This window comes from Microtus pennsylvanicus, chromosome 4 (assembly GCF_037038515.1).
Source record: "Microtus pennsylvanicus isolate mMicPen1 chromosome 4, mMicPen1.hap1, whole genome shotgun sequence".
Lineage (NCBI taxonomy): Eukaryota > Metazoa > Chordata > Mammalia > Rodentia > Cricetidae > Microtus > Microtus pennsylvanicus.
The window spans coordinates 100,989,843-101,001,949 of NC_134582.1; the positions used below are offsets into that span (position 1 = coordinate 100,989,843).

At 42.2% G+C, this 12,107-nt stretch overlaps 1 protein-coding gene across 1 annotated transcript in view; it reads left to right on the forward strand.

The window, feature by feature from the left end:
- The window catches only part of Cdkal1 (CDKAL1 threonylcarbamoyladenosine tRNA methylthiotransferase), a 514,315-nt gene that overhangs the window by 258,700 nt on the left and 243,508 nt on the right, over nucleotides 1-12,107 (forward strand).

A 12,107-nucleotide genomic window follows, 5' to 3' on the forward strand; every position in this document is an offset into this window, starting at 1 on the left:
TATTTCTTTTCATGTGTGAGTGGTATTCCATTTGAGGTATGTACCATGATTTATTAATCGTTTGAAGGGCTTAGGGTTTTTTTGCCATTTTTTTTTTGGTATTTATGAATAAAACCATTATGAAAACCATCAGGTTTGTAGAAATCCACATGTCTGGATTTTCATTTTCATGTTGCCTTTATCATCATAATTTTCCTTCTCGTTTTTAAAAAATATTTATTTATTTTACATCCTGACTAAAGTTTCCCCTCCCTTCTCTCCTCCCAGTCCCACTCCCCAACCTTCCTTCTGTCCCCTGGATGCCCCAATCCACTTCTCCATTTTTATTCAGAAAAGAGCAGGCCTCCCATGGATATCAACCAAACGTGGCACAGCAAGTTGTAGTAGACTAAGCCCCTCCCATTATATTAAGGCTGGGCAAGGCAGCCAGTATGAGGAATAGGTACCCAAAAGCCAGCAAAAGAGTCAGAGACAGCCCCTGTTCCCACTGTTAGCAGTCCTGTAAGAGAACCAAGCTACACAACTGTAACAAAAATGCAGTCTACCTAGGTCATTCCCATCCAGGCTCCCTGGTTGTTGGTTCAGTCTCTGTGAGCGCCTATGAGCCCTGATTACTTGATTCTGTGTGTTTTCTTGTGACATTCTTGATGCCCTAGCTCCTGTAATCCTTCCTCCCTCTTTTCAGCAGGATTCCTTGAGCTTGTCTTAACTTAGCTGTGGGTCTGCATCGTGTCTTTCAGTTGCTGGATGAAACCTCGCTGATGACAACTGGAATCAATCTATGAGTTTAGCAGAATATTGTTATATTAGAAATTTTTTCCCCAATTTTCTCCAGTTGGGTTTGGTTCTATCCTAGATCTCTAGTCCATCTAATGTGTGGGTCCTGGCCCTCCAGACTATGTCAAGGTGGTCTCACTCTGGTGACATGGGTCTGACCAGTCATTGGTTGGCCACTCCCACAGTCTCTATGCTACCCTTACCCCAGCACATCTCAGAGTCAGGACAGACTGTATGTAGGTCGAAAATTATGTGACTGGGTTGATGTCCCATTCCTTCCAATAGTAGTCTTGCCTGGTTACAGGAGATGGCCAGTTCAGGCGATGGATCCCTTATTACTAGGAGTCTTAGCAGGCAGGGGTCATCCTTGTAGATTCCAGGGGGTTTCCCTTGCACCAAGTTTTTACCTGACCCTGAAATGCCCAGCTTCTCAGCAATCTCTTTTAGTATTCCCCCGCTCCACCCCTGCCCCTAACCTGATCTTCATGTTTTATCCCCAACCATCTCCAGTCCACCCACAAAATCTCTTCTATTTCCCCTTCCCAGGGAGATCCAAGTATCTCCCCCTCTGCCTTGAGCCCTTCTTGTTAACTAGCCTCTCTGGGTGTGTGGTTTGTAGCATGGTTATCCTTTACTTTACTAAAGCTGATTTCTACTTATGCGTGAGTATATACCATGTTTGTCTTTCTGGGTCCGGGATACTCACACGGGATGAGTTTTTTCTTGTTCTATCCATTTGTCTTCAAGTTCCCTGATGTCATTGTTTTTAACAGCTGAGTAATAGTCCATTATATAAATGTATCACATTTTCTTTATCCATTCTTTACTTGAGGGATATATAGGTTGTTTCCAGGTTCTGGCATTTACAAATAACGCAGCTATGAACATAGCTGAGCAAGTGTTCTTGTGGTATGACTGAGCATCCTTTCAGTATATGCCCAAGAGTGGTACCACTGGGTCTTGGGGTAGATTGATTCTCAGTTTCATACTTTGTTTTCCTGTCATTTAATTCCTAGTGGGTTGTTATTTTCCTCGTCACTTAATAATTTTGTATTTATAGGGTACAGTGTGGTGTTTTGGTGCATGTATGGAGTATTTAATGATTAAATCTCAGTATTTTTGTCTTTTTGTGTTTTTAAGAGTATGATTTTTAAAATGAACAGCATTTAAACACCTGGAAAAGAATATCTTTTTAGAAAAATAATCACATTTAATATTGATGGGAATTAGTTTCTAGGCTTTTGAGTTCTTTTTTCTTTTGTGTCGAAGCTTTTATATGCTACATGATCATTTTCCTTCTTTGTATGCACAGCAAAGCCCAAAATTCCTGGGAAGTCACCTTAAGATTTTCCCTTCTGTCTGTGGATAAAGATGTCTGTCGGTCTGTAGCTGAGCATGTTCATCTTGACTGCGTTGTAGCAGGTGGGAAGACAACCCTCGTAGAAGTGAATTGAGTCTCAAACCTGGGGCTCCAGGACACTTTTCCATCCAGCCACTCACTGGAAGCTTTCTATCCTTCATACATACTAGGTAGGCCCCCGTGGAAGCTGTGTAGGTGGGGCCAGCTCACAATCATACTACTTATACTAAATTTCACAAGTAACTATAGCTGTCTCTCATATCCCAAGAAATTGAAATTAGGGACTTAGAAGATACTCATATACAAGGTTTATTACATTAATATTCATAAATATCCTTTAATCGATGTGGGATAACTGGAATTTTCACTCTCTTGTGTTGTTTATCTAGATACAATGTGACTTCTGGGTTGAATGGTTTGATCATATTGAATGTTGGAATAAGTTTTCTACAGGATTAGTAATGAGATGAAATCAAGGTAGAAATCTCAGTCCACAGGCCTGCCTCCCTCCCTCCCTCCCTCCCTCCCTCCCTCCCTCCCTCCCTCCCTCCCTCCCTCCCTCCCTCCCTCCCCTCCTCCTCCTCCTCCTGCCTGCCTGCCTGCCTGCCTGCCTCTTGTTCTAATTTTAGTTTGTTTTAACTGGGTTGATTCTGAACTTGGAATTGTACCTTCTGAGTCTTCTCATTGCTTCCATATTTCTTGATGCCTTCTCATTAAGGCATCAGTGATCTTAAACCAAACAATCTTAAACCAGAAGCTTTTGGATTGAGCTGCAAGAAGGTCACTCGTTAGTAGCAGGTGTGTGTACATGCTGCCACCTAACTGGAAATAAGAGACCTACCCATATCGTGTGATGAGCCAGCCCTCTTCTCTCTTCATGTCAACTCTTTTGTGGCTTCCTATGTCTATTTCTTATGTGCATATGTGGATCTTCTTCTTTGCTCATGTTTTTCTGTGTTAAATTTAGTTCAGAATTGCTATAGCATCCTCAGAGATGCTGTTTCATTTGTCTCCTGCCTCTCATGCACTGGGGTGACCTGAGGCTGGTTTTTGTGTATCCGTTAAATATGTCCCAGCTCTCAAGATCACTACATATAATCTAATATTTTCTGTGTAGTCTAAGCTAATCTTGAACTCTCCATCTTTCTGCCTTAACTTTCCCAGTGCAAAGACTCCAGGTGTGAGTACTCTCAAGCCCCTTTGAGTTTTTTCTTGTTGTTTTGTTTGTTTGTTAACTTCATGCTCTATGTCCATTGCCCTTTGGCCTGGTTAGATTCGCTGCAGTGCTCTCCATCCGGGCTTTCCTGGAGGAGTCCAGCTTGTTTGGAGCGATTGCTTTAAGCACTTGTGAATGGAGTTCCGTAAGATTGGTTAAATTGAGTGAATTAAACTGAAGAAAAGTCAAGTGGACGAGAGAGTCCTGGTCTTCCCCTGACCATCTGCTCCTGTGACAGGCTGACAAAGGTCACGTTTACGGAGGACCTGGGCTGGGTTGGAGCAGGTGCAGAGTCGAGGGCTCCTTTTGTGCTGCACCTGTCTCACCACAGGTGAGTAGAAACAGCTGCTGAAGGCAGAGTGGCATTACCCTGTAGGTGGGTCTGGAATGAGCCCAAATTTGCAGCTCTCTGTGCTGCGTCAGTTTTGATCGTTTATATTTCTGACTTGGCATCACAAAAGAGTGTATTAGGGCACCTTAATAATGCCGAGTTCTTTGGGATTGTGACCAAAGTCAATCAGATAATCGTGATTCATTGAAGCCACAGCACCAACTGCATTCATAGCCAGCAGCTGCCGTGAAATATTCTCTGGCTTTCTGCTTGTCTCAGACCAAGGACATGATAGAGCTCAGTTTGTTCCCAGTCTGTAACTAAATGTTTGTTGGTATATTTTGTTTGGATCTGACACCCACTAAATGTTCTTTTATGAGCTGTGATAAAGTGTTGGGGACGAATGTCTATGGGATGTAGGTGTAAATTTGTAGTGTGTTTGCTTTGCCTTGTTGCATTCTTTGTTGTTGGTCTAGATATAATCCCACTTAGCTATACTGTTCATAGGCATTTTGTCTGTATAGATTATCTAGTTGTTGAATACCTGCATTCCATTGTCAGTTCAAATTTTTTCTCCTGTGTATGACTTGGAACAAGACATTTCTCATCTGTTTCATTTCTGTCTATTCTGCAAAATGAGGATGCTAAACAGAACTAGCTTCAGAATTAGTGGAAGTAGGCAAACTGAAATCTGCACAAGGTGCTGATCACTGGGCCAGGCAGGGACTGAGCACTCAACACCCTACCGTAGTTATTGCAACCGATGACCTAGTACTGAAGGAACGGGAGACGGGATACAAAAGCTTGGGTGTTCCTTCTTAGAGCAGCACTTAGCTCCTCCTCAGCTTTCGTCCATGCTAGTGGGATGGTCCTTGTTGAAGTGTCTAAGTGCTGTGACTGAACACAAGAGAAGGAACAGGCTTTAAACTTCGGACCTATCGCTGAGTGCTAAGTGCATTTTAGTGAATGTGAGAGTGAAATGGTTAGAGATGTCAGTTCATGGGCTCTCTATCTGCAGCATACCATCCAAAACATTATTTGGTCAGCAGGGCGATGCAGTTGCTTATTTAGTATATCACTTGCCTCAATTATTTGATCCATTTAAAAAATATTTTCAGTTAGGTTTTTTTTTATAAAAAAAAACAATTACTGTGTTTAAGCAAAATGATTTTTTCTTACCCTGGAATTTGGGGTTAATCATCATGAATGGTCATACACTTAGCGGCATTATAGCTTCTCTGTGGAGGTCTGGATGCAACTTACAGCAGTTGGTTTTTTCTTCTACCTTGTGGCTCTGAGGGCTGGTACTCAGGTTGTCTGGTGGCAAGAGCCTTTCTACACTGACCCATCACACCAGCCCTCTCCCCCCAACAGGAGCCTTTCCACACTGAGTCATCACACTAGCCCCCCTCCCCCAACAGGAGCCTTTCCACACTGAGTCATCACACAAGCCCCTCCTCCCCCAAACAGGAGCCTTTCCACACTGAGTCATCACACAAGCCCCTCCTCCCCCAAACAGGAGCCTTTCCACACTGAGTCATCACACAAGCCCCTCCTCCCCCAAACAGGAGCCTTTCCACACTGAGTCATCACACCCCTCCCCAAACAGGAGCCTTTCCACACTGAGCCATCACACCAGCCCCCTGCCCCAAACATTTACCATTTAATTCTTCGTGTGACACAGGAGAAAGAACATGTTAACACATTACATTTTTAAAACTTACTAAATTGTGTTATGCTCTTTAAGGAAGCTGGAGTGACACTCTTGATGAAGCCTGCTCCTTTAAGTAAGAGATTTGCCATAAGGAGACGTTTGAGGAGTCTTTCACTTTTAGATTCTGTGGGCATAACAACTGCCCCACATTCCTAGGGGTCAACATTATCTTCATTTTTATACTGAAGCATACATTTGCCACTTTAGTTTGGGAAAATAGAAAATTACTGCTAGATTTTTTTTTAGAGAATTAGGAAATTTTAATTTTATCACGTTTTGAAATTTTTTTCAAAAAAATAAAGCCCAGATAAATCCAAGTTTCTTACTTAGTAGTCCATTCATCTTCCTTGTCTTCTGGAACTGACTGCTCTCATGAACTCGATATGCATACCACCTGCCTTCTCAACCAGGTGTGTTTATAATAGCTTTTTCGCTTTGCTCTTTTTTGTTTTTTAGAAATTTTTTTTAACTGTGTGTGTGTGTGTGTGTGTGTGTGTGAGAGAGAGAGAGAGAGAGAGAGAGAGAGAGAGAGAGAGAGAGAGAGAGAGAGAACATGACTTTATCACTCCTGGGGAAATGTGATATGCACATTCTACTTATCCCAGACAGAGAGCTAGAACAGAACAAAAATGGATGCCACCAGCGTCGCGCTTGGTGAATGAATGAGTTTTATCGGGGTTACTTACAGGAGCAGAAATGACTCCAAGACAGTTGTATTGCCAAACCCATCCTAGCATGTTTAGCAGCTCACAAAACCTAAAAATCTAGAGGATCCTATAGAACGTGCAGACAGTTCAGTGCACTGTGGAGTATTCTTCACAGGTGACTCCTGGGGTGGACCTCTTCTAGGCAGCTGAGCTGAGCTTCAGCCTTTTGTGTGTGTGTGTGTGTGTGTGTGTGTGTGTGTGTGTGTGTGTGTGTGTGTATGTGTTTTGGCAGCTCGGCTGGTCTCTGCTAACTTCAGTGTGTTTCAGTCTTCATTGGAGCTTGGCTGCTCAGAGTCAGCTCACCAGTCTTTATTGCTTGTGTATATTGTTGGGAAAGAAGAGATCTACTGTATCTGGTCAGTTTCGGGAACTTCCTGAAGCTATTTTTGAGACATTTATCCACTATCTTAGTGGCTCCTACAGGACTTAGTGTTAGTGTCCCCCACCCCCAACATCCTATACACCCCCTTGTACACAAACATAATCTCTTAAAACATCGTATTGTTTCACTTTCCTTTTACAGCATATGTCTTTGTTTTGTTTGTTGTTTTTCGAGAAAGAGTTTTCCTGTGTAGCTCTGGCAGTCGTGGAACTAACTCTGTGGTCCAGGCTGGCCTCAATCTCAGCGAAATCAGCTTGCATCTACCTCCTGATTGCTGGGATTTCATCCTATGCATTGCTGGTTTACATCCTATGTGTTAAGAAGTTTTCCTACAAGGTGGCAGGTTTTAACCTCAAAGGAAACTGCTATACAACTCACAGGTGTGCAGGTGCTTATGCAAGCCAGAAGAGCACACCTGACCCTTGCAGCTACACTTACAAGTGCTGTAAGCTACTTGATGTGGGTGCAACTAAACCATGTTCAGTTATGTTAATCTACCTTTTACTCATGGCATAGTGGGTGGGCACTTGGCTCATTTCCCCCTCTCTGTGGCTGCTTCTGATTTGTTGTTGTTCACAGCTTGATCTCCAGCACCACTAATGCCAGTGCACACAAATTAGACCGGGTGTGGTGGTACACACCTGCAATGCTAGCACTCGAGGATAGAGGCAGGGCAGTTGTCATCAAGTCAGGATCAACCTGGATTACGTGGTAAATTCCAGGCCAACATGGACTCTATAGCAAGACCCTGTGTCAAAGAAAAGGGGAGGCAGGGAGGAAGGATGGAAGAAGGAGGGAAAGAATGGAGGAAGTGGGGGAAAAGAACACTTGGTCACTGACAGAAAGGGGGAACTTGCAGATGTTGATGAACTGATGATAGCCTTTTTTTTTCTAAAATTGTCATGTAAAACTTGGAAATGGTGTGAGAGAGAACACCTAAGGAAGTCTTGGTAAAGACACATTTAAAGTACAACATTTGTATGTGACCATTTAATGTAAAACACATACCTTTGCAACTTAATAATTTCACTGACAAATAATATTTTAGATCAGTAGTGATGAATTGAGTTTTGTCGGTGATTTTGAACTCACCAGATTCCTTTTCAGGTTTCGTGCAATTGCTTGGGTTCCTATGCACTTTGTTGAAGAGTGAAGCTGCTATTACTGAGCCGTGAGATAGGGCGGGAAGTCCCCCAGGGTGAATGCTCTCTCACGTAGAGTTCCCAAAGGAAACCTTTCCTGTCTAAAGCTGTGACCCTGGGACTTCAGGGACATTCAGCCACCGCTTCGTAGAGTGGTCTCAAATGATATTTACTAGAACTTGTATCTTAGTCCATTGGACTGTTGTAAGGCCCCATTACAAAGGGTAATTTGTGAACAGCATAAATGTATTTTATTCGGTTCTGGAAGTTTAGTATACTGACATTGTGTCTCTTACTTCCTACATGGTACTTTCTAATCTGTCCACTTACAGCATATGTGGTGACGATCACCCTTCACTCAGTCTGAAGGGTACTGATTCCCATGCCCATATGACAGCAACCTCTTCAAAGTCTCCATACCTTAATTCAGATAAGACTATGGCCTGTGGTCTTTAATTAAAGACCATTCAACTGTCTAGGCTTGTTTAGAAACCAGGTAAATCAAGTGAGACCCCACGAGGAAGGAAGTTATTTTTCCTAGTGTGGAATGTTTGATGGGATGGGAAGGTGCAGGCTTAAAGAAAGAATTGATGAATGTGCCAAGGTTCTGAAAGGGAGAGTGCCCAGCCCCTGACCCAAACCACTCTATTGTAGTATCCCTTACCCTGAGGACCTAGTGGATACCCAGATTCTTCAGATAATGTGTATCTGTGTGTGTTCCACACACAGACACACATACATTGAAAAGTCTTTCAAAAAATAACTCTTCTACCAGATGCTCAACTTTATATTCAGAAAAGTCTATTTCCTTAGTCAAGAACCGTGATAACTATGCAAATTTATAAGAGAAAGATCAGATCTTTGTATATTTATACACAGAATTACTATTAAATACCTAGCTATGTCTTAATTTTATGTGCAATGACTTTTTTTTAAAAAACGTGTCGATTGTTTTTGTTTTCTACAGTGAATATCAATTAGCTTTCTTTTCCAAATCATAGAATAATTTAAATATATGTAATTATTAAATGTAGTTGATAAAATGCCTTATTTGTCTTACTATATCCCTCTAGATAGCCTTAGTACTGAGTTACATAGCCTTGGCCTCTTTCCATTTCTCTCTCCTTTCTCCCTTCTCTTCACCCTCTCTTCCTCTTCCTCACTCTACCTATTTATGTTCCTCCCTCTTCTCCTCTCATCCTCTCCTCATAATGTTGAGGACGTCTTCCCGTTCCCAGGGACTTCTCACTCTGTCTGGTGAGGATCTGGGGAGGACATTGGTCCATAATGAGCCTGTTTGCAATAGATGATTGGTAGTCTTTCTGTGAGTGACATCTTCCTTAGGCTTCCCTTATGGTCTCCTTAAGAGCAGGCTAATTTCTGTAACTCTGAAGTGACCACATGATTCTTTTCTTTGGCATCTGAAATCAGAGAGCTAAAAATTCAGTTCCTCTTTCTAAGTTCAGTTAGGTCTTATCCCACTTTGGAAGAGAATGGCTAACTCAAATATGCTTAAATGATCTTACCGTGAAAATGACTGAATAGAAAAATGTTTCATAAAGTAAATTATATGTGTTTTATTTTTATCTGCAGTATAATTCCTTATTAATATTATCCTATTAGAATAAAACTTATTAAAATATTACTTTATGTTATAGTTATGGGTGTTTTTGCCTGCATATATATCTGTGTGCCCCACAGAGGCCAGAAGAAGGTGGTAGATCCCCTGAAATTAGAGTTACAAACAGTTTTGAGCCTTCATGTGGGTGATGGGAATTGAACCTGGTTTGTTAAGATAACTATTGAACAATCTCTCCAGCCCAGGATAAGACTTTTTAAAAGCCATCTTGTCCTAATTTATGGTTTCTTACTGACCTATTCTAACACTGTGCTCTCATCAACTCTGCACAGAATGGAACTACCAAAGATGGTCTTGAGGACTATCATACAAAGTTTCACATTGGCAATCTTAGTGTATAATTGTGGCATTGTTCCACATAGTGTGTGACTCCTGCTTTGTTCAGCATAGCGAGTAACTGCAGCATTGGTGTGCATGCCGAACACACTCTAGCACAGATGTGGCTCCCAAAGCCTTGCATTTCCAGTTCTTTAGTCACTGCTCTGTTACTGTTAACAGGGCGTTGTTTTCCCTTTGTAAAATTACATTTATTTATTTTATGTGTGTATGTGCATATATATGTGTTGTGTGAACACATGTTTGTGTGCATGTGTGTGTGTGTAGGTCAGAGGAAACCTACAAGAGTACATCCCTCTGTCCACCATGTTGATTTCGGGAATCAAACTCAGCTCACCAGACTTGATGGCAGGCACCTTTACCTGCTGAGCCATTTTGCTGGCCTGGGTGTTATCTGGAGAGCTCTGCATGTGCTGGTCTTGCTGTAGGGATCCTGTGGAAACAGCATGCTGCCTGATGATGTGGCAGCCGAACCCTTTCCAAGTACGTATGTAGTGATTTCTTTGTCATCAGCTCTGCTTCTATTCTCACAAGATTCTGTGAAGTTGTTATTATCTCTGTTTTACTCAAGAAGGAAATAAGATAAAGAGGGAGTGACACACTTGGTGACAAACATATGGTTTGGTGTTCTGGTCAGATGTGCAGTGCGTGGGTGGGGTTCTGCCTGGACACCCTGCTCTTCCTGGAGCACTCTAGACTGTCTCAGTGCGTTAAGCCCGGAGTCTTCCATGGGGTCTATCATTCAGAAAATGTTTGCTGTTAATAGCCATCACCACACCCCTTAAATTCACACCTGAGTCGTATAGATTGTCCACCCTAATCCTGTGCAAAAGTCGTGGGAGGCATATCCCTGGATTCATACTAAAGCCAACTGCCAAATGAGGTGATAAGATGAAAACCAAGTTCGATGGCTCCTCCAACTGACTAGCTACTGCAGTAAAATCCTTCTCTGCTGAAATCGTGGTTCCCGGGGAAGCTGTGAGCAATGAGAGGCCCCTCTTCTGATCAGCACCACTAATGTGGCCTACTGTTCTCACTTCAGATGTCCCATGCTCCAGTGCAGTATGCAGATGAAAGCAGCGGCACCTTCCAAAGCTGTTGCTATGGCGCATCCTGTCTGGGCTACTCAAGTGAGAAGGCTTAATGATGAGGCAGAGCATCATTAGCTGTGTGTATTCAAGGGGTTTCTCCCAGCATCTGCTCCCCTGTCAGAACTGTCGCTCTTAAACAACACGTGTAGGGCAGAGTCCTCTCGACCCTTCTCGTCACAAAATCGTCCTTCTCTTTGCTGATAGATTTGATGATAATGGATGAAAACCTATACTCTTTCTAAACCATACTGTGATATTTCTGCCTAAGTGATACCCTGTAAATGAAAAATAATGGACAGCATTCCATAGTGAAATTGGAGGTGAACATGCAATAGGATATTTAATCATTTGTATAATTTTTTTCCTGGAAGTTAAATATTAAAACTGAATAAGAAGTCATTATCTGGAATGGTTTGTGTGAGCTATAATAGTTTCTGTTGTAATCATGTACCAAAAATCAATGGGACACGTCCTCTTTCATATTTATGATGAGATAATGTCTGTTGGAGCTCATGTGCTCTGTTTGAAATCCAGATGACAGCCTCGCTGCTGCTCGCAGTATGTGAGAGGAAGGGAGAGAAGAAGTGGCAGGAGAGTAGAGATTGATCTGAGAGACAGATGCGTGCTGGGACCCTTTCCACAACGCTCATATGTGAAGATGTTATTTTTTGCTGTTTCATTTGTTTGCAGAATTCATTAGTTTTTGTTCTCACATTTTTGTTTCATATTTGTATGCAAGCATAACATGTATACAGACAAAAATCCCCTTTCTTAAACATGCACTTTAGCAATTTCACAAAGTGTCCACATTTGATTTACAGGCGCTTGAACTAAGAATTAGAATATTTCTAGCAACCTAGAAAGCTGCTTCTTCCCCTAGCCACCTACCTAGAGTACCCACTATCTTGACTTCTAACACAGTGGCTTAGTCCCACTTTTGGACTTGTTCTGATTAGGGATTTTGAGCTTTATCCCAAGAACAATGGGACGTTATCAGAAGGTTTCAGGCTGTGGGATGACACCATCTGATTTGCATTTCTAAGAGATCCATAACTACAGGATGGTGAATGAATTGTAGTGATCAGAGTGACAGTGGAGGGTCCTGGCAGAAGGCTGTGTGCAGAAACCTTGTAGTAGCTTGAACACCATGGCAGCAGAGACAGAAAGAGAGGAATGGCTTACACACGCACCCCACCTCACCCCCCCTTTTTAATCCTGAATGTCTTACTCTGATTTCAAAGCTTTTCTGAGGATGTCGGTCTTTGAAACATTCTATGCTTTCATCTTCTAAAGCGTCATTATTGGGAGATGCATTCCTGAGTGAGGTATGGCTAGCACTGGCAAATGCATGGTCTTCACTTTCCTTCAGAGTGCCTTTGAGATTTCATAATTGAACATTAGTGATCTGCATC